Source organism: Astatotilapia calliptera, chromosome 12 (assembly GCF_964374335.1).
Source record: "Astatotilapia calliptera chromosome 12, fAstCal68.1, whole genome shotgun sequence".
Classification (NCBI taxonomy): Eukaryota; Metazoa; Chordata; class Actinopteri; order Cichliformes; family Cichlidae; genus Astatotilapia; species Astatotilapia calliptera.
In genome coordinates, this window is record NC_137433.1 from 20,828,523 (window position 1) to 20,851,426 (window position 22,904).

The 22,904-nt window shown below is 43.2% G+C and overlaps 1 protein-coding gene across 1 annotated transcript in view; it reads left to right on the forward strand.

The window, feature by feature from the left end:
- The first annotated feature begins 1,040 nt into the window (after nt 1–1,040).
- Nucleotides 1,041–22,904, forward strand: part of fam222aa (family with sequence similarity 222 member Aa) — a 51,824-nt gene continuing 29,960 nt past the window's right edge. Inside the window, exon 1 of the mRNA XM_026186667.2 lies at nt 1,041–1,963. The gene's annotated coding sequence lies outside the window, so the exon portion shown is untranslated. The remainder of the gene's footprint in view (nt 1,964–22,904) is intronic.

Sequence of the window (22,904 nt, forward strand, 5' to 3'; positions counted from 1 at the left end):
CATCACCCACTTCCCAGCGTCAGCTTATTATGAGAGTCCATGATGTGTGATTGCTTGTACTGCCTTTGTGTGTCCCAGGGTCTGTGTGCACCGGACACAGTTGGCAAGAAGAGGAAAAATACTAAGGGCTTCTGTCAGAGTAAACAGTCCACTTCCCCACTGTTGTAGTGACATTTTTTTTCTTTTTCTCTTCCCCCTTTTTTTCTTTTGGCAAAAATAGGTGTTTTGTGAGGTTTCCAGTGACTCATAAGCTTCTGGTGTCAGTGATGGAATTCTGCAAAGTTAAGCAGACAGTCACAGACATGTCATACTTTTTTAAAGATGTTCTTGCTGAAATGTGGGTAATTTAAAACGGGAAGCAACTGGAAATATGGGAATTTTGGTAGGAAAAAAGTGTTGTCTTAATATATCATGTAGAAAACAGCAAGCTCCATGCTTCCCGGGCTGTTGACGATCAGAAAAGAAGAGAACTTTGGATGTTTAAAATGAATTTTAAAAGATGTAACAGCTGTTCTATTAGATTTACAAAGCAATTTACAAAGCAATGGAGTTAAATAGCACTTGAAACGTTTACGTTTATGAACAGTGTAGTAATTTTAGCACACTGATCACACTTAATTTTATTCAAGCTGCATAACAATACTTAATTTCAGCTACAGGGGGGCCTTCCTGCAGCTTGAGGTCATTGTTGCTCAAGGGCACTTTAGAGATGCCTTCGGGTTTGAGCCCAGGTTTTCCAATAAAGCTGTTAACCTTTGACTGCTGGGGGGAATGGATGAAACCCTACAATGGATAAAAGAGTAATTACGATATTAATATGAATTCTGCTATGTTAAATTTATAATTACGTTTTCTTTATTATTATTATTTTTCTGCGTATAAACAACGTGGTTTCAGACGCCTAGACGCCGAGGATCTCTATGGTAACAGTCCTCAATTACCAATGATTGGCTAACCCGTGGGAATGTTTCTATTCCCTCAGTGCGGTGATTGGTCGGTGGGCGGTCTGTGCAGCCTGACAGTCTGCAGCGTTCCGGGTTATTGTCAGTCTCGGCAGCTCGGCAGAAGGGCAGGACCGCATCCCGGAGCTGCCAGAAGTAGCTAGCTCTTTATCCAGACGTAACCTTTTCCTGTTTGGTTAATATTACCAAAGAGAGCCTTTCGGGGCTTTGCCGTCAAGGTTACTCCACAGCCTCACCTGGAAATTTAAGTCTGAATCGAGAGGCAACACATCTCAGAGCGTCTGCCGACACCTCGGATAAAGTGACGGACGGAGCAGAGCCTGCTCTCCGGGATTTTACATCGCATCAGTTTAGGATATTCAGGCAGCTACTTTGGCCCAGCCTTGATCTCTTTCAGGGTACCTTCACACAATATTGCCTAGATGAAAACATTTGAATGATACATTTCTCATAAGGTCGTCAAAATTGAGCAGGCGGACCACGAAACCCATGCGTAACAGCGGGGGGATTTTTTTGGAATACTGCGTAGCCGCTAAACCTACCCAGTGTGTCGGTTAAGAGTTCTGCTATTTGGAGATATCTTCAAGCGAGAGGAAGATCAACCGGGACCCTGTACCTACTTTGATTCGGAGGCTAAACGGTGAAAACCCGAAGCACACTTGGTGCGCAATCCTTCTGAGGACGCTCTTGAAATTGCCGACCTGCGCTTTTGCCCTCGACAAAAATTGGCAGCCGAATCGAGAAAAAAAGGCAAAGCTTATTAACTTTGCATGCTAGAGGCTAGAGTGTGGAATCTAATTTGCAGGGTTACCGCTACATTTGCATACCGTCGGAAGACGAGGATAAACTTAATCAACATTTGACATCGACAAAGCAGCATCTGGATTTTGGGGCAACAGAATGAATCCGTTTTAATTTGGACCGCAGAAGTATTTGGCAGATTGCTCAGTGAATGCTACGATCTGCATGGAGTTCTAGTGTACACTACGGAGCAATTTATGGTAAATATATTTTGCATGTCTGTCTCTCCCAGTCGTGTAGATTCTGAATGGTACGGGTCATTTATTTGTAACCATCATGGTAGTTTGTGTCAGAGCTTCGCTTCAACGTTTGGGGAGGATTGTCGCCGAAACAGAGAAACGCCTGAAAATAATGAATGTTTATAAAATGCCCCCCTCCTTTCCCCCCAGGATGCTGCCCACACGGTTGATGATGTCTCGGATTTAAACCCTTTGTTTGACCCATAGGAAGTGTTGTAAAAATCGACTTGTTAGAGAGCCGCTGCCGAATTGCTCGAGGAGCTGTTTTGATGTGTAATATTGGTCTTTTCAAGTATGGGTAGCAATTAAGTATATTGTCGAGGCCAGTGCACTGCAGGCAGGCATCACAGACACGGGGATGTGTGGCACTGGAAGAGTTGCGGCTCAGAGCAAAAGGTGCGAATTTCTCATCTGTACGCCCCCGTGCGTCACCGCGCACGGGTAGGGTAACTACAGTGCCTGCTGCAATTAGAGATTTTCACCCTGGTGTGTTAATGATACACAATCTCTGTCTTTTTTATTTTATTTTATTGTGTGCCTGTATGGTGTGACAGGCTTTCATAGAGAGACTCATAAAATTCACGAGCATGTGTGCCTAGCGCTGTAAAAGTTTTCACTTTATGCTCGGTGATATGGATGATCCTCAGTGCTGCACTAAGGTCGGGAGACAATTTGTCATTGTCCCGTGAATTCCACAGCTCACGTGCCCTCTGCGGCCCCAGCCTCTGGTGCAGCCAGAGGAAGTCTGAAAATTTGACTCGACTGTGAATTAGCTGATAAAGTTTGGATTGTTTCCCGTGAACTTTGAGCCTCGCTGGTTGCTGAGGTTGCTTTGCAATATTTAGTTCCATTGCTCGCATTGCACGTAAATGAGCCTCCACATTATGCTGACTGTGCAGTGAAAAAGCCACACACTGTATGTTTTATCATTAGACTACAAGCATCCTCAAATTCTTATCTTCCAGTCGTTCTCTCTCCAGCAGCCTTGCAGATAGGCAGCTTGCAGAATGTAATATGGGCCCCTACAGCAGGGCAGGCGCCCCCACAGTCAGGGCACCTGACATAGAGCCTTCCTGGCTGTATTGAATAAAACATCCAGTGATGTATGAGGCAGGAGCTGCACCCGAGGGGGCAGAACTGCCTCATTTACTTCCTCCACTCTGCGTCTATGACCTGCTGAGCAAATTGTGCTCATATTAGCTCTGCGGCTGCTCCTCACCTAAACAAATAGTCTCCCCAGCATAATGCTTGCCTTAACTCAACATGATGGTTGGACAAGGCAGGGGAGAGTGGAATGGCAGGGAAGCTTTAATATTTAGGTCACTGAATTACCTTTTTGAGATTGTAGTTGTTGTTCTGACTGCTTTTTTTTGGCTTGCTTTTCGATTTTTCTTTTTTTGTAACACTGGAGCTTCAAGGGTCCCGCTGCCAGCTCAAGACTTGATCCACATTTCATTCCTCTCGCTTTCACCATGTTTGCTTTTGCTCTGCTTTCTCTGCGTTGGTAGCTGACAAAAGGATATCGGTGCTTTGTGGGCTCAAAGTTAATTTCACGTGTTTTCCACATTATTTTTTACTTGATCATAAAATGAAACGGGCGTAAGTCGCCAACTTGAGTAAAATGTAATCTCTTGTACTTAATTGAGCTGCCAACAGCTGGAAGGTAGTGAACATATTTGAGCAATGAGTTAACAGAAACACGCCAAAATAACCCTGAAATTTTATAAGTTTGGAACTCAAATAGCGTATCAGCTTGATTGATTGATTGCATTTGGGCTCCTTGCTGTATTCTTTGCTTATTAAAGTGCCTGCCTGGAGTGAATAAGTGAGCTCCACTCATGAATATCGTTAAAGTCGCTGAAGTTTAATTTCCTGTCCTGTGTATTAATCTTTTTTAATCCCTGCATGGTTTGATTGTCTCAACACCTACCCAGAGGCACCAAAACTCATTTTGACAGTTAAGATGACTAAAATAGTAGGTGTGTGTGTGTGTGTGTGTGTGTGTGTGGGAGTGTGGGAGTGTGTGTGTGGGAGTGTGTGTGTGGGAGTGTGGGAGAGAGAGCGCCTTACTCAAGATCTACTGACCCCTCAAGTGTCTAAGCTTATGTCCATTCTTGTGCGGACTTCATTACTGAAAGTGCAAATTAAATCTTTTTTTTTTAAATAGCTTTTTCCCACCAAGTCCAATTATAGAATAATACACTTTGGATGAAAACAAACATTAAATTCATCTTCTTTTCCTGCCAAAGAAAAGACAACAACTCTTGCGTTAACTGATATCACAGGAAAGCACAAAGCTTCTTACCTGGAAACATCATCGGACCCTCAAAGCCACGTCAACAGCAGCTCATTAGGTACCTGATCAAAGTGTTTCATATCAGCGAAAGTCTATAACAGTTCTTGTTTTAACGCTTTTAACGCTTTTTCATGTTAAGCCAAACAACAGAAAATTTGCCCTTTCTTGTTCTTTGCAGTTTTACTTGTTTTGATATAAACTCTATTGTCCCTGTACAGAGATTTGTTTTGCACATCAGTACCTGGAACAGTAGTGACAGAACATGAAAAGGGAAACAGAAAACAAAAAGCATTACGTGGAAGTGGGGCTAGAGAAACAGAGACACCTTTCAGCAACTCGGCGTGAACAAATACAGGTGAAAAGTGATGTCCACTTTCCAGCAGACTTGGTGGCGTTGGTGGGACTTTGCAGGCAGGATTAATAAGAGTCCTTCTACTTAGCTATTTAGCACATTTGTGTGCAGGTAGCACCCCCATACACTGCTAGCTGTTAATGCTATCTAATCTATATCGCCCTTTTTTGTGACCATTATTATGACTGTTTCAGCGCTTAAAGATTAACCTTCATGGTTATATTAGCTGTACTGAGGAAGTCAAATGAAATGAGTATTCTTCCCAGTGTGTCCACACTGTCATGGTTATAAATGCTGAACTACAGTAATCAAAAATGAGAACAAGAAGAAGAAGAAATACTCATTTTATCAACCATATACTCCATAATACAGTATATGGTAGGAGAAAAACCTCTTCATGCTGCTAGCCTTGTAAAAACGAATGAAATCACAGCACTTTATACCTAATGACATCAACACTTGTGCGAAATGTGATGCCAGAGTGAGATTCCATTTATACATCATAAAGCATTAAGTGAGACGTGGTAGTAAATTTTAAATACAGTGCAAGCTTCTTGGTTTTATAAACAGGCGCTCTAGCATTTACATGAAAGTTGATTTTGTGTGATGCAGAAGAACTACTCTAACATAAGTTACAGCAGTGTGATTGCGTGCACTCTTTCTGTGTTTCTGGTAAGGGTGTCGGTTCTCTGCCCACTGATCATTTTCACTTATTTTTGTGAGTTGTACCTGCTCACTACTCTGCTCATGAGACCTTGGCAGCTCCTCATCAGGGTTATCTGCAACCACTTAGCGCATGACGGACAGCAATGATCCTCCGACCTCCTCTCTCTTTTCCCCTCTCGCCCCTCCGTCAGGCAGAATGGAAGTCACGTCTCAGCAGGGCTCGAGGTTAATGTCTAGTCTTTCATTTCTAAAGGTTAGGGACACCCAGCCCATTTTATTTATTTCTTTTTTTGGCGCTTGTGCAATATCGTGAGCGGGAACTGTGCTGTTCAAACGTGGTTAATGAGTACAGTCATATGGCGAGCCAGAGTACTGTGCAGTTTATAGTTTGTTCCACAGCACAGGCAGTAAAGTGAGGGGTGGCATGCTCCTTGCAAAGACTTCTTGGGGGGAAGAAGGAGAATAAAGCAAATCTGACAAGCTCTCCAACAGCGAATTTGCTCTCCTTAAAAACAATGCCGCTCTTGCCTTCCTCATGGTCACATTGATTTGTTCTGGGTGACAGTGCAGGCTGCTGTGAAATCACCCCAGCGCCATTGATCTCAAGGAGAAGAGGAGGAGAGGGAATGAAAGGCTGGCGACAGAGAGCAACATGGGAAAATCCACAGCGTGCCCTCCTCAACCTTAAACAGTAATAAAATGAAGGCCTTGGTTACTATCAGATCAGCCCCTGCTGTACTTCTTCAGCCACTGTATCGCAGTCTAGTCGGTGCTTTGATTTGTTTTGGAGGCCCCTACATGCTGTTTGATTTGCTATTGTGCCTCGCCATGTTTCATATTATCAGCTGAACTCTTTATTGCCACTGTTTTCCATGCCAGAAGCAAGGCTGTTTTTATCTCATGCAGGCCTCTGATTAATCTCTGCCTCTCTGCTGGTGTACTTTAATCTTGAATGGGAGATATCTGATTTTCCTCGGCTATTGAGGAAGATCAAACTTTAATGGAACAAGGAACTGCACATCATCCTAATCTCCATCTCTCCCTGCATTTTGGTTGACTGCTCTCCCTTGGGCTTTGTAGCTTTCTGCAGAAGCAGGAAATACATCAGACAGATAAGATGTTTTCTCTTCATGCTTTGGTAATTTATTCCCTGTTGACAATGGCCACCACTTTACATCTCTGCTGTTTGATTAGCTGGTTGAAGAAGCCGCGGGTAAAAACGTGGGGGAATTGATTGACGCTTACAAATGGTTGTCCTGTATGACCTAAATGTGTGAAACTTTTCTAGAGGCTTTAATTGGGGTTTCTTCACAGTTCAGTCCATCCACAGCCAAATGTGCTAGCCCTCTCTCTATTTATTGACACGCCAGAGAAGGGGGGCATGCGTAGCCTGAGGAGAGATATGTCAGCTGCATGGATGTATCCAGGTTCAATGCTTTTGATTACGCCACAGTCATTTCAGGAATTAGCTATTGACCGCTTTCCTTTTTCTTTTTTTTTTTTGTTTGGTCCGTTCTCTTCCTCCACCGTATCACTGAATAACGCTGTACATTATGCTGACCAGCATCCGGACTGCGACTGGCTTGGTGCATATTGTTGCAAATGGATAACACTTAAGGGGGTGTCACACCTCCCGCAGACGGCTTACGTCTGTGACAAAAAGAGGCTATTACCCAATTCTAAGGCGGTTGCTGTAAGGTAATGAAATTTCCACTGACTGGAGAAAACAATGTTGTCTGGTCTGCACTGTAATTGCAGAAGCCACCTCGCCATTTTCCCCGAGTTCAGCGTGAATGCAACACGATTTAATAAAACTCTGGAGATTTTTATCATTTATTGCCAGGCCTGGCAGCCGCATCAGGGAGAGTGAGCCGAGGCTTGCACAGATAAAACTCATTCAATTTACTTGTTGAATTTTAACCATGCGAGGCAGAGACCATTTGCAAAAGAGCCGCCATATGACCCGTAGGAGAATGTTTTTATAGGGATCATGCAGGTCAGCTATACTGTTAATATAAAACCACCATTCCTTTAATCTAAATGGCAGAGCACCCTGGAATTTCTGTCATTTTCTCTCCTGGTATTATTTGTGTCAAGAAAGGGTTGAAAATCCCTGGGATATTAGGCCCTGGGGCCAAAGAGCTTCTGTGTGCCTGCTTCCATTCACATACAAAAACACAGGAACATTGACATGAGGACATGTATGGACACACGCACACATACACACACTCCTAGCCCTGTTTTATTACCTCCTGCCTGCTGCTGGAATTGCTTTCCTCCCTCGAGTGAGCCAGGCAAAGCCGGCTTTATTGTGTTAACCTATTTGTGTGTCAAGAGCGATTGCAGCGTTCTTTATCTCTGTTTGTATTCGGACGGGGAGACGGCAGAGAGAGAGAGTGAGGGAGCAAGGAAGAGGGAGAGCCAGAGAGGGTGAGTGGCGGAGGAAAGAAGGGGAAGAGAAGGTGTTTGTGGTGTGGGCGAGGGGGGGTACACAGGAGCCAGGCAAGCCACCGGAGTTAGATGGATGGCCGGTCACCTCGCTCTCTACTCTGGAGGATAATGACTGGTTGCTTAGCAATGACCCACCCCCACCCACTTCCAGACTTGCATCCACAGTAATCACTTTTTTCCTCTAAAAGATTTCATATATAATTATAATGGGGCTTTTCATTTATTTAGCACAGTAGGGTGGAGGGTGTGAGCTGGAATTGGGGATTTTTGCGTGGTGGTGCTTATCGACTCCCGGCTTTTGTGCAATGCAAAATTGCACTTGCATTCATGTGTGTTTGTAGGAAAGTGTTTGTATGTGCTTTTGCTGTTGGAGTTTGGCCTGGATTACGACTAGGCCAAAGCTATATTTCCTGCCGCTGTACGACCTTTGACCGACATAATGCCACACTGGTGACGGTGCAGATGCACAAATACACAGACACACACTTTCATGTTTTCTGATGAGCGACCAGAAGCTATCAAGGGCTGCTTCATGTGAGCTCTTAGTTTTATTAACATTTTTTATTGAGTTGAACAAATTGCTGACCTTTTATGGTATAATGAAAAGTCTGGCCCGCTAAGGACAAATTCGAGCTTTGGCAGTGGTGACTGGCACCCGTCCCAGCTATTTAACTCATGATTTACAGCGTGTTTATTCAGCAGGTGACAACATTTAATACAGCGGAGTGTTTCCCAACATTTCAGCTCTTTTTTTTCATCTGTTCTGTTTTTTCAGATCTTAGTCTGAAGCAGTTCTGTTGTAATAGATACAGTCTACTCGCACTGTTCTCTTGCAGGTTTGAATTTAGGTTACTGGATTTTTAAGTGGCAGAGTAAAGGTGTAATATCTGAACATGACCCCCAATTTAAGCTGCCTTTCATCACCAGCAGCCTCGGTGTTGGCACAAATTCCAGAGTCCTTTAAATTATCTGCCAGTTATTCTCTCTGTTTCTGTTTCTTTCTTCTTTTTTTTAATCTTCCCAGTTTTTTTTTCTTTCCTTTCCTCTTTCATGAGATTTGAATCATTTGAACACGCCTGTGAAGTTCATATTAAACTTTTACTTGTTTATGATGATAAAAAGTCACGGCTGCTTAAACAGACCTTGTGGATCAAATTAAATGCTTTGTCTTGCGCTCGCGTAGCCAGTTGGTGGTGTATTTGTTCATTTCTGGATTGACGTATTATATCTACACTTAAAAAAAAAAATCTGTTTTGTTATTGGAGCTTCTTTATAGATCGTCAGCCGCGTCTGATATTTGCCCATCTGTGCTCTTTCTCCATATCCTCTTCGGTGCCATCTTTTCTTATCCGGGCTCATGCACCAATGCTAAAATTGACAGCTTCGTATGTCCTGGGAACTTCATACAGATAAACTAAACATACATCCCTATCCTCCCCCTCAATCTCAGTGCCATGCTTCTGTAGCTGCATCTATAGAACAGCTGTCCAGCTGTCACGGCAGCCCACCAGTCAGCCGCTCTCCAAGGCAACATCTGTAGAGACTGAACACACAAGGGCAGCCTGCCGTTCCCCGCTTGTCCCCGAAGACCGTGGAAGTGTGTCAGGCCTTTTGGCTACACATTACCGCTGACCACATCAACCGTATCACTGGGTTTTGATTGAATGTCATCTGCTTCTGTGCCACTTAAATGAGCTCTGCGAGGCTTCAGACTGTTGTATTATTTTTTTCTTTGTCAGTGACTTACAGTGATCTGCCGCTGAAGCTTCCTGTTGTCACAACAGTAGTTAAAAACAAAACACGTGACTGTGCAGCCCAAAAAAACTGAAAAGCGACTCTGCATTATTGTATCCATTAATAGTCATCTGCCTCCGCATGTATGTGTGTGTGAGTTCTTGTGCACACGTGTGCGTGCGTGTGTGTGTAAACAAAATCCCAGCGAACAAGGTGCAATGGCCTGGAACTGACGAGAACCCACTGGGAGAGTCTCTCCTTGATGTAGACCCCCCCCACTCCCGCTTCCCCTCCTCATTCTCTACCATCTTTCCCTCTTGGCATCAGAGCACGATGGCGAGGCAGGCGGGGGTGGGGGGGGACGCACAGAGCCATGTGAGTGGGGAGATGAACAGATCTGCGGTCCCCTCTGTCAGCCACAAACTAGGATCAGGGAGATCGTGTGGAACTCTCTCCTGGGATGAGCAAAGGGAAGAAGGGAGAAAACAGCTGTTAAGTGTTTTTCTCTCACTTCTTCACCAGCTCACTTGTGTTTTTCCCTACTCTGTCATTTCCTCTAAGGCTGTCATTAGCTTCTGTTACACGGGTTTTAAATAACTTTTTGAACAGTTAGGGGCATTTGATAACAGAGGTTCTGTGTATCTCTGTGTGTCTATGTGTGGTTATAGATGTGCCTTGTACGTTGTGTGATATGACCTCCAAGTATTGTTTTTTTTGTTTTTGTTTTTTTTTTATTTAATTTTTTTTAATGGGTTTGTTGCACAGAATGTAAATAAAAGATGGACATAGTCTCTGGGTCTGAAAAGTGAGGCCAATGCAGAGTTGCTCTAACTCTACGTTCTTTCTAATGGCCAGCAGGGGGCGACTTCTTGGGGTGGAAAAAGAAGTCTGTTTGTATAAAGTCTGTGGGTAAACAAACCGACTTCTCACTTGATCTGTGACCATGATTAGCAGTTTTCCAGCTGTTTTTTGGTGTCAGTCGCTGGTTTCAAATCTTATTTATACAAGAAGATGTGAATTTTATACGTTACGGCTCCGTTATACTTAGCGTGCTTTAACGTCAAGTTTATGCTTTATGGTGGCCAGCAGTGTCCCTGGATTTTTCAGTCAGATCCACACCTTATATGTAATATCTGATTTCAAAAAAATGATATGATCAGCATTTAGGGAGTGCACAAACCAGTGGCCTTGTTCATCTTTTTTATACAGTCTATGCTTATCGTCAGAGGTCGAAAATCCTCGAGACACACAGACAATGCAAATGTACACATTTTGAAAGTGTGCTAATTGTTCCTATAGCTCTTCTGGAGTGTTTTAGGAACTATTAAGGATTTGATTTCTTTATCATCACTCTTAGTAGCTGGGGGCCTCTCAGGCATACTGTGCCTCTCCCCACAGACAGCTGCGGAGTCATACAGTCTGTGGGCGAAGTTTGATAGATCCTGTTTACTGGAGCTGAGAGAATGCCGGGGTATCTCAAATTAAGTGTCACTTAAAGCTTGTCATTTAGTCAGCTTTCCATTTTGTTCCCCCATCTCTAGTGGCAGCACTGTGCTGCCAATTGTAACAGGGATTGAGAGGAAGACATTTGGTGATTACACATTCTGTCATGATTGAGGGGTGAAGCCAGCAACTCGATGCAAAACCAAATTCCATATGGCTGCAGTGAAATCTCTGCACCCATAGTGAGTTACTCTGAAGCAGCCCCCGTCCTGATGACAGCGAAATCGCCTGCTCATGACTTATCGTTTTATCATTTAAATTTACCCCATTGATGCTCGCTGCTGTGATTGACAGCTGGGCTTGAAAGCCACAGCTATCTCAATTGAGCTCCAGCAGCCAGTTGGTAACCGTGACAATGGTCTCTCCTCTTTCCCTTGTTTTCACACATTTTCTGCTGTCACAGAAACCTCACTGATTGCTTCTCTGCCAAGACAGCATCCTATTAATCTTTTAAATAAGGGCCGCAGCCCAGCAGTATTGTTTGTAGAAAACCAAGAGGACCTTGTGAGACCACACTGAAAAGGGAAAGGGGGCAACAGTGCTGAATCTGTCTCACTGTGGCAGGAAAGCAGAGCCTCCTTAAAACCTACAATATTAGAACTCTAATAGGTGCTGCGGAGATGGATGATCCCGAGGTCTGAATATAGATAACGCTCTCTGGACCCACCTGATAACTCTGTGGGCTCTGTTGTCTTCTGCCTCTTTCAGCTTCGCTCTCCAGGTGCATTCTGTGCTTTCATCTACATTGTGGCACTCTGAATAAAAGCCTCTGTGTTTATGGCCATTTTCTTTTTCTATGCGCTTATTGATCCTTTTCAGCATGGTTGGAATAGTCTTTATTTTTTTCAATTCTGGGCTCAAATAGCATAACAGCAGCATATTCTGAAATGGCAACCCATTGATGTATTGTGATGTGACCTAGCGAAGGTAGAATAACAGTTCAGCCCTTTGTCCCAGTGTACTTAGCTGACAATTTGTTTGAAGGAGACGCAAACATGAATGAAATTGTGGCCTCCTTGCAATGTATGTTTCTTGCCACCAAGAAAACGCTCTCTCTCACCTCTGTCTTCAAATGGCTTTCTGCACTCTGATTTCATGGACTTAGGCTTTTGTGTTTAATTAGGTGCGATTTGTGAACATCCCGAGTGATAGGAAGTCTTCTTTTTTTTTCTTCTTTTTTTTGCACTTTCTTGTCAAGTGGATGTTAATGGAGAATTGCTGCAATGCTCTTGACACCCTCTGCTTTATAATGAGTTCCTTCCTGTGCAAAATGGCCCCATAAACCAAACCTTTCAAGGATGAGGAGCATGTGGCAGCAGTATTTTGGCTTCTCTCTCCCTCAGAAATGTTCATGCCATATAAAAGAGACTGAAATTGTGGGATCACTGTATACCTTGATTGTGTCTTTGTCTCTGCTCCAGTCATAGAAATCCAGTGAGGCAGTGCAACCTAGCTGACTAATTGACTTCCAGGTCAGAGCAAAATAATAGCCAGAGTTCTGGTCAATGAAAATGGATATACTTTCCCCTGTAAAGCAAGCCACGAGTGCTTTGTTCTGATCTGTGTGGTCATGCACCTGTGCATGCACGCACACATGAGCGATTCAGCATGTAGCTATTCATAGTTTTCCTCTGTGGTTCACACAGTTAACTCGGTACATTTGAAAAGCACACACACACACAAAACATTAATAAATTCAGAGCACTTTAGTGTCACTATTTATATAAGCTTTAGTCTGGAACTTTGATCTTATGTGATGCTTCTGTGAGAAAATTGAGAGCTTGAACAATAAGGAATAGTTGAATAGAAGTGTTTGCTTTTTAATTGTGTGCTTTCAAAACTAGAAAGCTCTCTGACCCACTTTTGTAATACTTGACACGAACTTTAAAAGTATACACATTAGTATTTTATGGAAAAAAAATGTCTTCGGGGCACTTCAATCGTTTTCTCGCCTTTCTGTCTATAAAGCATCATTGCACTGAGTTTTTTTTTTTTCTGTATTTCCTTTTCTTTTTTGATCAAAAATGAGGTCCGCTTTTCTTTACGCGTGGCTGTGTTTGCAACGAGATGAGCGAGTATAAGTGCGAGTCCTTGGAATGTATGTTAAACTGTAAGTCTGTGTTTTCTTCTGAACAGGCAAATGTGTGTGCATAGGGATGTCTTTTTGTTCTTGTTTGCAGGTTAAACACAAACACTGCTGTCCCAGATTCACACGCAATCCTCCTCCACCTGAGCCTGATCCCCGGGAACTTGGCGACTTGCACGTAGCCGCGAGCCTCCTCCCCTCTGTCCGTTACCCCAAAAGATTCTCAGTTCCTCCGGTTTCAAAGCGCTCGCATAGCTCAACTGTGTCGAAGCACGCCCCTCCTCCCTGACCCCTCCTCCTGGAGACGGCACTCTTGACCTGCTGCCCCATTGTTTCCAGCGGGGATGGATGGGGAGCCGCCTCTGCTGCCGCGATCCTTCACTCAATAGCAGCTCCATCTGTTGACTGCGTGACTCTGGGTTACAAGCGGGGATTTTGCTCCGTCTGTGAAGGGTGTGAAAAGAGCTATCTCAGGGGGGCTTCCTGAATGGAGTTTTAAAACTGCAGACGAAGGGTGTTGCGATGCCTCTCACAACCCCACCCTTCTCCCCTTCACCTCTCCACCCATCGTCAGCCCAACACAGCCAGCTGGGTGTGTGCAGGATGAGAGGCCTTCATTGTGCCTGTTCACAGGCCCCAAGGCAACAGGGTCACCTTGTCCCCAAACAAATGCTGCCCTCAGTGGGATTATTGGCACTGTTCGTCTGTGTTTCCGTGTGTGTGTGTGTGTGTGCTTGCATGTAAAGGGGGAGTAGGTATTTGAGTAAAAGAACGCGTCATCGGGAAGAGGGCAAAGGCCTTGGCTATGAGCACATTTATCTAACATCTCTGCCTTTCACATCAAGACCTATTCAGTGCAACCCGTCTGCATCAGGTTTTCAAAGGACATCACCGATAAAGAAACACTCTGGGCTGCTTTGCTGCTCTCAGTGCACTCCGTAAGCATTTAGACCAACAAAGCTGCTCATGTAATGTTCTGTTTCTCTTGTATATTCAGCTTAGAGAGACAGAATCTATTTTTTTTTTTTTAAAGGTTTGGAAACATGAAATGGTGCAAGAGTACTGCTTTGGGCTTTCGGGCATGGTCTGTTCTGCAGTTCATCCTCTTTAACGGAGGGTATTTGTGAACAAAAACGAAATGTGTGGCTGTTTTGACAGCTGGTTCACCTTCGGTAATTAATGGTAAAATTGCATTCTGCCAGACGTTTGTGCTGAGGTCTTCTGTCTTTCTGTGTGGGAGTTGTTATTTGGCATTTCCACTTAAGTGAAAGAGGAAATGCCCGGTGGGATCCTCTTCTTTCTCCTGAAGAAGATTCTCATTAACTTAAAAAAAAAAATCCTTCTGGATGTGTTTTTCTTTTTAAGTCTTTTATTACAATACAGGTCCAATCATAGTATTTGTCACATCTATGCATTCTGTAAGGTTCTTTTCTGTTGACTTGCAGTTTGGTTCAGTTAACTCTTTCTTTTGCCCCTATCACACAGGGACAAAAAAAAAGTTCTGAAGTACTCAAAAAGTTCTGAAGAGGCACAGCCAAGCATCTTCCCCCCTAGTCTCCTGTTCTTTCCCCTGTCACAGAGCCACAGATCAGCTTCATCACCTAGAGCCCTCAGGTAACACAGCATGTCCTTAACACACCTTTACTTCAGTTAAGATGATTAAAGCAGCACAGTCCCTCTCCTCGTGCCTTCTACGCATGTGTTACACTCCCAGACTTCCCCTCGCAGAAGACAAAGTGAGCAACAGTATCAGACTGAGAAGCGCGCGGGTGGTTCGGGCATGGAGCCCCCTCAACCAGAAGAGACGGAACTAAAGGAGGGGGGGGTTGTCGAGTGGAATGAGTGGAGGTGGAAAAGTGCAGTGACAGCAGAACGAATAAATTGAAAAATTCTCTCATTGTAAATTGTCTATTGCTCGTGACAAACGATCTGATAGGCGAGCGGCCCGGGTTTCCGACGCATCCGTCCCAATAGAGCTGTGAATAACTGGTCTATCTCCACACTGCTTAGCACTGGCCCCTCACTTAATAATTCATACAGTGTGAAATATTTTCCCCAGTACAGATATGCCAAAGAGCTGCCGCTAGCATGCGGGGGCGGTGAGGAGGGTGTCCCTGTGGTGCTAATTTGGGGACTGGTGACGTGCATAGATTTCTAAGGGGGCTTTAGTTTGGAGGCGATGTCTCAGACACATTTGTTCTCCTGTATGCTCTGTCTGCTATTGGAAGGAGCCGAGCTAGAGATGTAGAGAGTGAGAGAGCGCAGATGACATTTAACTTGTGGCTGATCTGCCTGCGACGAGGAACAGAGAGGGGAAATACATTTCCATTTACGCTGACTGAACACAGTTATCAGTGACTGTGGGGACAAAGGGAGGTTGTAAACCTGCTAAGTAGTTTTTGCTGTTTGCCCTGGTGAGTGTTGTGGTCACATCTTTGGCAGCAGGTGTCTGTGGACACCTGGTTCATGTCTCCAGTTTCCTTCAAGTGACTCCCCCTGCCTCAGGCTGCTTCAGGAGCTCAGCAGCCAAGAGTATCTCTCATGGTCCCTGACCTTATTGTGCCCTTCCCTCAGAGGTCGCGCCATCGTATTCACAGCGACAGTGAAACCAAAGCTGTAAAAGCCTCGCTCACATGCACGCTGAGATGTGTGTGCAGATGTGTGCTTGCATGCAATAGTGTCATATAGCCATGCACTTTTTGTGCAACAGTGTTTTGTGCTTTCGTCTAACTCGTTCTGCAGCTTAGCCCTGTACAAACTGGGTTTTTATGGTCCGCATTCAGGCCCTGATACCAATTATGCAAACTATTAAAAATTTAAGGAGGACAGTCTTTTATAATTTAATCCTAAAGTAATAGATTCTATTAAAAATGCATGAGAGGAGCTTTATAGATGGAGCTAGAATTAGTGTCTATCAAAGACTCCAGTCAAGGATGCAGGGGGAATGGGCAGCAGGAGTGGTGGTATTGCCTCATTATTCAAATAGGATATGATTACCATAGAGCAGGAGTCCCTCAGAGCTGAAGCAGAGCTCTCTGGCTACTGTGATCACTAACAGGAGGAGTCCAGCTCCTCGATGGAGGTCTCTGCTTTTCTGGCTAAATGAAAGCGGTTTTAGATTTCCTGTTTTAACTTTCACAAATGAAATTTGAGCTTGTTAACTCGAGCGTACTGCCACCGAAATACTTTTCATCTTACTAGGTGTCTTCACCCTGTTGATTCACTTCAGATTGTTTCTTGTCTGTACTGAAAGCATACAAATGGTATTCAAGCATAAAAACAAGAAAGCTACAGGGTTGTAGCTCTTGTTCACTAGAGACAATGAAGTCTTATGCAATGCAGTTCAGCAGCTCCACCCTTAAGTCTACTTTTACACTTTTTTGATGTAGCCCAACACCTGAGCTAGACTACATTGTTCCTTATATGCTTTCAGCCCGGTTAATGTGAGGGGTGCAACATAATAGAGTCTCCAGACAAATTTATGGTAGAGCTGTTGCATTAGATTTCACAGGTGTACCTAATAAAGTTTCTGCTGAGTGTAATAAAGCTTTTATTGTTGCTTATACTCCTTTGTTTACCCTGCAGAGCCTCCTAAACAGCAAACTAAAGAAGTATCAGTTTGTGTTTTGTTTCCTTTTCTGTTTTTTTGTTACGTTTTTAAAAGAAGGAAGCCACATTTGCGGCGTTGAATTTTTCAGGGCTAAATTTCCCCTTCTTTTATAATGCGCCTCGTACTACCCCGGCAGTGCAGCGAGCTCAATCGTTTTCCTGCATCATCAGGTTTATGGAGTACAGATAGCGGTTGAATTTCACTCTGTTGTCATTGTGATTTGCTTCGATAATTACAGCCGGAGAACTGCTGCGGTTCGGATACGGTAACAGCCTCCCGAAAAAGCTCAGTGGTTATTAATGTTCTCCAAGACGTGGATTGAAAAAGCCAATAAAAATTGGAATCCTCATGAAGCTTATATGGATTTTAAGTTCTGCCTCAGAGGTAAATTCCTCGCCTTTCTGATGTAATGGTTGCCTGTTTATGGAATAAATCCAACTGGCTTAATCGATCATCTCCGTGGAAAGGTCAAGTGGAGAAGCTGTGGTGTTTGAAGTGCTTATATCCCATGGAGGAGTGCCAGAAATGTGACACCTCCTTATGAGTGGGTGGTGGCGTGCAGATTAGTGACGGACAGGGTGGCCCAGGGGGATGATTTAGGGAGATTCAGCTCTAAATACTCTGTGTATATCAGAGAGAGAAACTATAAGCTGCCTTTCCCACAATCCCCATTTTCAACAGAAAAGCATATTAGTAGATTAAAAGAGAAATTTTGAAAAAGACTAGACTGAGAGAGAGACACAGAGAGAGAAAAGGAAACAAGGTGGCCACAGCTGGTGCTGAAAGGTGAACAAAAGTTTGGTTTTAACCTCCTGTCCACGCTTTTTGTTTAATGCTGCTTGAAGTTACCAGTTGGTTTCATCCCTCCACAATCTAATCTAATCTGGAGTGGGTGGCTGTGGGCAGCATCTGTGCTCCAAGTTGAAATGGGGCTTTCTCACTGCCTAATCCTCTATCCAGGGATCACTCAGTAGGGTGAAGACAATTACCAGCCTGCTTTCTCATGCTAATGGAATCTCTAACTAGATCTTACGGAAAGACGGGAAAAAATAGACGGAGGAAGAAGAGAAGCGGGGACAATGGCGCAGAAAGATGACCTAACTAAAATGGGTTTTTAGATTACCATTTAATTATTGATAGAGACCCAGTTGTAAGGCCTAAGGTCAGGATTTGGAAAGCCTTTTCCAAGAAAGGAGACAGATTGGGACTCTATTCCAGTTTGTGTTAGGTCACAAAGTTGCTGAGACGGTACTGATGTCAGCGACATATCCGCAGCTCTGTGCCATAGTCTGGCTTTCACCCTTTTTATCACATGCCTCCAGCAAGGTGTCTGGAGTGGTTTTAAATTGCATTAATATGCAGGAATTTATAGATTGCCTCCCTTGGCATTTCTGCAGGGAGGGGAAGAGAGTATTACAGTCTCCATCTGCACTAATTACTGGGTCTTGGCAGTGTTACCTGTCTCTTGTGAAGGACAAACCACGGCACCAAGCAGTAACACAGAGAGCAGAAGGAGCTCATCTGCTGGGGAGTCTTCAAGAAGAGGGATGTCTCTGGGGCCTTTTTACTCTGATATGTTTGATGTGTTGGGAGCCTTGACTACCATAAAATAAAAAAAAATCTCTGCCAGCAACATCAATAAACTAAATGACTTCGTCTAACTTCCTTCATCCAGAGCTGAGAGAGAAGAGCTAACAGGCTTTACACCTGATTGGAGCGATAGCTGCATGCTTGTGCAAACTGTTGTAGTTAAATATATCGCCTGTTAATCCTAGTGAAAACTTAAATGGGCTCTCTCCAGCGTGTCAGGAGAAGTCATGGCAGCTCAGGGAGAAATCTTAACAGATGTACTACAGTCGTGTTCTCGTTGAAGTGCAGTCCTAAAACCTGAAACAGAATGCAAGTGTTTGGTCTGCTAAATAAAATCACAGAGGAAGAAGAAGTCAGCCTGCATGAGTGCTGCTAACTCTGCCATCGGCTCACAGCACAGTACGTTATTAGGCTACTCTTGTTGAGCAAAGAGTCTAAATTTTTAAATCATTACAATCTGCAATCAGCATCTTGCCTGTGAAAACAGCACAGGGATCAGTGCTTGGCACCTCAGGTTGCTCACTTACTCCCAGGTTGCCAACTTTCTGCATCAAACCTGCTTGCAGTGCTTCCTCAGCTTCCTGTGGGTTTCTCAGGTTTCTGTATTTGTTTGTCAGCCTGTCAGAAAGACTTCTTGGATCGCTGCTGCATGAACATCTTGCTGATGTTTGTGCCATCTGTGCCTTTAGCCAGCAGGTGATTACCAACCGCAGACTCACCTCCCACTCTGTCCAATTGGATTCCCTTTGCTGGCATGGTCGGGGCCAGCTTCGAGAGGGAAAAAGATGACAACAGCTGGATGGCACACATTATGGAGTAAAAGAGAGACTGCTGAGCCTCAGCGATATAAACTGCAATACGGAGAAAATATGTGGCAAAAACTGCCTGTTTCCTTTTCCAAACTAGCTGTGAGCACTCGTGTCATCCTCTCTTTTAAAGTCTTTAATATCCAGCAGAGCAAAAATGGCTTTGTCACACTTGAGATATATCAAATGAGATCAGTGTCAACATTTCAACGGTGCACTATTTGATTGCCTTGTGGGCTTCAAAACACGCTAATGTTATGCATGACTTAGTATTGGATCTGTGACACCCTCCAGTGAAAGACAGCGGAGTTGTCCTTTGGACCATGGGAATTGGGGTCACCTTAGGCCCTGCAGAGAGAGTGATATTTGGAGTCGGAGAAGAAATCACACTGTTTGAATTTAATTATATTCCATTGATTTATTGAACACCCATTAATAAGCATACATTCTGAGGCAGGGCCGTTTTGCATGAAGGTTCTCTCTCTCGCTCGTTCCCTCTCCGTCTTGCCTCTCGCCTGCTCACTCCATTTCATCATAAATTGACATAAGCCTTTCTTTGAAGTTCAGGAGCCAAGCTGAGGAATGACAGCACAACAAACAATGAACAAAACGCAGAAAAGACAATGAACATTTGAATATTCAAGTGAGCCACTATAGGATGGTTAGAAAGGGGGGAAAAAAGAGCCCTTGTTTTATTGTTGTTGTGTTAAGCCATGAATGGACCTGTCTGGGACAATAAAGGATTGTGTCACATTGGGATAAGAAATTTTGCAACATCAACAATGCTTTACAAACAGTGTGTAATAAGGTTTATGGAGGAAAACAGAAATCCCAGCATTAAAACCAAAAAAATCGTTGTTTTTTTCACATATTGCTGAAGTTAGCAGGGAGGGAGCTGGTTTATATTTGGACATGCTTCCTGGGTTTTGCATGGAGAAGCATTCTGTTTGTTTGTTTTGGATTGATATGCAGTTTGAATGTGTGATTAAACTTTAGTTAATTAAAGATCATCCATTTCAGTTGCCCTGTGTTTTTCAGGATCAACTTTACAGTCGGCCTCTACATTGTTCGATAATCATTTAGCTGGGTCTGTGTGTGAAAGTGGTATGAAACAACAACTGATCCTTTTGCTTTGTAAAACAATATAACAAAAAACAACAACGGCTGAGACAATAAGCGGGGAACAGGATGTGTTTCCACTGTGGTTTGTCTGACAATCTTAAGCCACACTCTCATTGCTCAAAGTCCCCCACAGGCTTGAGCAGGAGCGCAGGGACTCTGTCATTTTGGAAGAGTACATTGGTTGAAATGAATGAGGGCAGATTCCCGGTCGGCTATTAGTGCAAAGGACGCTTTTCTAAAGGCTAAAACGGTATTCCGTTTGTACTGTTGTTTACACAAAATAAACAAACCCTTCAATCAACACAAACTCTTACTGTTTGATCAGTAAGCACGGTCAGAATTCGTTAAACTCAAATTATGCCCAAAATTACAGTTCCTGTGTAGTAAAATGTTAAATTGAATAAAATCTGTTCAAATGAAATGTATCTGATTGGTATATATTCACATTTCCCTTAATGATTTATTATTTGAATACATTAACCGTTGATTAGATATATTTCAGTTACATTTTACTCATGTTTATCGAGGCTGAAGAAACTGTCTCAGCTCTCAGGCCTGTTGAAAAGAAAACCGTTTCGCAAGTTGGCAGACTCTGTCAAGAACAATGTCCTTAACCCCTCGGTGCTCAAGGCCCCTTCACTGTCACATGTGATGTGAAGGTCATACTCATCGTGCTTGGCTTGCTGTAACAGCTCCGCGGTGATCACTCATTCTGTAGGTGTAAAAAGAGCAGTAATGTTAAGCCTTACATGACTAATGCTTTGGTAAGTCCCACCGAAAGCTGCACAGGTAATACCTCTGAGAACTGGAGACTGATTGCTTCCTAGTACTGCGGCGCACTATACATTGTTGTCCTCACTAGCTCGGATTGGCCGTGCTTTACAATGTTTCGGATATGTGGGGACATTTTTTATTTCGAAACCTTACCAGGCAGCGGAGCATGTTATGAACTCCATGTGCAGGAACAGCTGCAGGTGCAAAGAGTGAGCCGAACTATGCGAGCTGGTCTGCTCGCGGCAACAACAAACAAATAAATAACTAAATATAAGAATTAAATTCTTGATTAGAGAAGAATTCCCACTAGAAATAAGTCTAATTATCTGCCAGTACAGATGCTTTAGCAAGGTTTCTTGAAACAAGAAAAAATATGTAGGCTTCAGAAAAGTGAGATTAGTGATATAACAATTCAAGTCAATACAAAGCACTGGCATGCATCCCAAGCACTGTATTAAGTCAAATAAATGTAAGATGAATGTCAGTTATTTTATTGACGGTTACTTTCTTTTATGAGAGTGAAAATCTCTTGAAACCGGAGATTTTCTCTGTGAGGTGTAAGTGAAAAACAACACATTATAGCAAGTGATCAGGGATCAAACCGCCAACCCTACAGTTAGTGAATAAATCTCTCTACAAGAGTGTAATATACCGTGTTGCAATCAATACAATGTTACCGTCTTTAACGTGACAAGTGTGGAGTGCATTATAGCGAAGAACAAAAGTTGTGAGGGGGGATCAATACCGTCCAACACTGTAACATGAATTATTGTCAGAATTATGGTAAAAAGTCCATCTATAAAACGATGCCTTCCTTTGAGCATTTGGTCTGTTGTTGATTATATTGTTTCACATCTCATCTTTGAGTTGATGTATGTTTAAAGGCTAGTGGATCCTCTTATCCAGAAATGTTAAATATTTATGTTTTAAGATAAAACAACCTTGATGATTTTGTTAAAAAATAGAAAATAATAACGATACTGGGTAAGGTTTTTGAGGGAGCGTGTTGCCTTTTGCAAATTAATGTGCTGATGTTGACACAACACCAGTATTTCGAATACTAATGTGACTTACCAAATCAAGTGTGATTATTAAGCAATTACTATGAGGGAGGCACAAAACAAGTTCTCGCAGCTAAAAACAGTCTGAAAAGACAAATGAAGCTTGATGTGCATGCAAAATGACTAAACGGGATTTGCCAAATAAGTCAGGAAAATAGACACATTCTTAAAAAAAGTCTTAATAATCTTTTACAGCCTGCTGTGTAATATTCTCAGAACAAGATCAGGAAGAATTTACAGCTTGATTATAAGATTGCACGGCTTGGTTAGATCTCATACTTATAATAATTGACATTAAACCCAGCAAATGGTAAACATTAACAACCTCTAGGCAGGTGTCTGTCAGTGCACCTTCCTAGAATAGGAGCGCAAACTGGTGGAAACACTGCCTGACAAGTCAACTTGAACCACCTTCAGATTTTACTCTCGTATTGCAGTTCATTTGGAGAAATGAGAGTATTTTTAATATGTCCACTCATAACTGGTTTAAATGCTCCTTAGTCTGTGTGGACATACATTTACTATCTTCTGAACTTCAGTCTCTTTTCCTCTTTTTTAAACACTGGAGTTTAGTTGCCACGTAACAGCTCAATGCTTCGTGAGGCTGTTATTTAGCACTAATGAAACGTAGCTCAGCACAAAGATGCAGTAGTTGGCTGTGAAGTCAATTAGTCCTCATTGCTATTATAGGCTTGACATTAGTCTAGGCATGCGTGTTTTGATTAGAGATGACAGACGACTCGCTGCTATTGGACTGCCAGACATTCCTCACCCTTCATCCCATGGGCGAAGCTATTGAAGCTGACTGGAATATGGAAAGCTAACAGCTGAGTGTTTTTGCCAAGTTGCCC